The sequence below is a fragment of the Bos indicus x Bos taurus genome, chromosome 2 (assembly GCF_003369695.1).
Source record: "Bos indicus x Bos taurus breed Angus x Brahman F1 hybrid chromosome 2, Bos_hybrid_MaternalHap_v2.0, whole genome shotgun sequence".
NCBI lineage: Eukaryota > Metazoa > Chordata > Mammalia > Artiodactyla > Bovidae > Bos > Bos indicus x Bos taurus.
The window spans coordinates 77,670-80,325 of record NC_040077.1 but is presented as its reverse complement, the minus strand read 5'-3'; the positions used below and the strand labels follow the sequence as shown (position 1 = coordinate 80,325).

The 2,656-nt window shown below is 35.7% G+C and overlaps 1 pseudogene; it reads left to right on the top strand.

Annotated features, from left to right (window-relative positions):
* Nucleotides 1–974, top strand: LOC113880593 (annotated as a pseudogene).
* Nucleotides 975–2,656: the final 1,682 nt, after the last annotated feature.

The following is a 2,656-nucleotide window of genomic DNA, read 5'->3' as shown; positions in this document are numbered from 1 at the left end:
ATGGGCAGAAAAAATTATACTTCACTCACGCAGTTCATCCTGTTGGGATTGGCAGACACACTGGAGCTACAGGTTATCTTCTTTTGCCTTTTCTTGGTGATTTACATGCTTAGAGTTGTGGGGAATGTTGGGATGATCCTCTTAATCAGGACTGATTCCCAACTTCACACACCTGTGTACTTCTTCCTGGCTAACCTGTCTTTTGTGGATGTTTGTTATTCATCCACCATCACTCCAAAGATGCTGGTTAATTTATTGTCAGAGAAGAAAACCATCTCTTTTGCTGGCTGCTTTCTGCAGATGTACTTCTTTATAGCCTTTGCCACACCTGAATGCATCCTTTTGGGTAAATGGCCCATGACCGCTATGTGGCCATATGCAGCCCTCTCCTTTATGCCTTGATCATGCCCAGGACGGTCTGCCTGAAAATGGCAGCAGGGGCTTTGACAGCAGGACTGTTGAACTCTGTGGTTCACACAGATTGTGTGACCAGCTTGTCATTCTGCAGTTCCAATGTCATCCATCACTTCTGTGAGAGTCCCCCACTTTTTAAGCTCTCCTGTTCTGACACACGCCTGCATGAAAGCATCTTTTCCATGTTTGCTGGTGTGAATATCGTCGGAATTCTGCTGGTGATCTTCACCTCCTACTCCTACATTCTCTTCTCCATCTTCCATATGCATTCAGGGGAGGAGATGCAAAGCCTCCACATGTGCGTGTCACCTGACAGCCATCATCCTGTTCTATTCCACCTCCATCTATACTTATCTGAGACCTACTTCCAGCTACTCTTTGAATCAGGACAAAGTGGCTTCTGTATTCTACACAGGGTTATCCCCATGTTAAATCTTCTAATCTACAGCCTCAGGAATAAGGAAGTAAAGAAGGCTTTATGGAATGTAATTACTAGGAAAAGAGTCCCTTCACCTCTGAAATTGTTTGGTGAATTTTCTGCATTAAATAGAGTATACTGAAATTTGGAAAGCTAGATTCAAGTTAGTTTTTCATTAGAATATTTTCTAATTAATCAGGTACATTCATTTTCACATACATGTATCAATTAGATATAAGTAAAATTACTAAAGTTATATATAAAACTATGGAATTGTCACCTAATCATACTATATTTCTTTTGGGTTCTCAGAAATAGGGATAACTTGTAAAGAAATTTGGGTTATGAAAATAAGCAATTCAGTATTTAGAGTCCGAATGGACAATATCACGTGAAACTAACCACACAGAGTATTTGCAATTGTCAATTTATTTTTTCCTGATGCATGTTTTTTTTTTCCACAATTTATAGTTTGTGAGAGAGTGTTATATACAACATATATCAAACTTTTAAAACTTTAAAATGGATTCCAGTTTTATTTATGGAATTATTTCCTGCAGAGTTGCTTATGTCTAAATTCAGGAATATCCTTTTAGTTGCAAAAGTAAACATGCCAAATATTATTTCCTTTATCCCTGGAAAAACACACATATCTGTTAAAGAAAAAATATGAGTTTGTGTAAAAGAGTGCTATTTAAAAAAAATTGCTGTCTGATTTGAATGCAAAAATTTATGATAGTTTTTCTTCTATTTTTGTTTTCTTCTCAAACGTTTCCTATCCTTCTCTCACTTACTCTCTTCCAGATATTAGTACACAAACACAAAGACACATGCACACATACTCAGATAATCATGTTTAAAAGGACAATAAACAGTATAACATCAGGAAGGTAAAATGCAAATGGCTAAGTGTAGAAGAATAAAAATTCCATTATAAAGTATCTGAATTTATGTGAAAATATGTAAGCTGTATAGATTAATGTGCACATAACTTAATTGCAAATAAGTAGTAGTAGTGGCAGTGTTAGTTGCTTAGTTGTTTCTGATTCTTTGCCACCCACACACTGTAGCCCACCAGGCTCCTCTATCCAAGGGATTCTTCAGGCAAGAATACTGGAGTAGGTTGCATATATATATAACTTCTTACAACTAGATAGCTTTATTGCCAACTTGTAGCCTTATCGAAATAATTTTAAAACAAATAGCTTTATTGAAACTATATCGGATGTATGTCAAATGGAAAGTGCTGCACCAGAAAACAGAAATGTGGTTATTTTTTGCTAAACTAAGATATAATTTACTGCCTTGGATAGGAAATTGATGTGTACTTATGTTAGCATTCTCTTTAAACTTTGTGATACTAGCCCATCTGTGGACACATTGCTATGTCAAAAACTGAATTTGTGAATTGGGCTCAAAGCATTAAATCTCCTGAAATTGTATTATCATGTTTGCCTTTGTTATAAAACAAATAAGAAGTAAAAATATAATTTATTAGTCATGGTCGCATTGTGTGTGTCAGTCATTAACTCATGGGTAAAGGAAAACAGAAAGATGAAAAATGCATACATACTTTTTTATACATCTGTTTGATTATCCTTTATCTCCCTGACGTCTGACTTTAAATTTTCTCCAGTCAATACTGAGGAAGATATGGAAAACAATTCCTAGTCTAAAAACAAACAAACAAACAAACAAAAAACACTACAGACAAAGAGGAATAAACACTTTCTCTTGGTTCTTATTTAAACAACTGCAGTAGTTTGGTGGAACCATCTTTGTATAACAGACACTGTGGACTCAATCACCTGTGGCCAGGTAAGT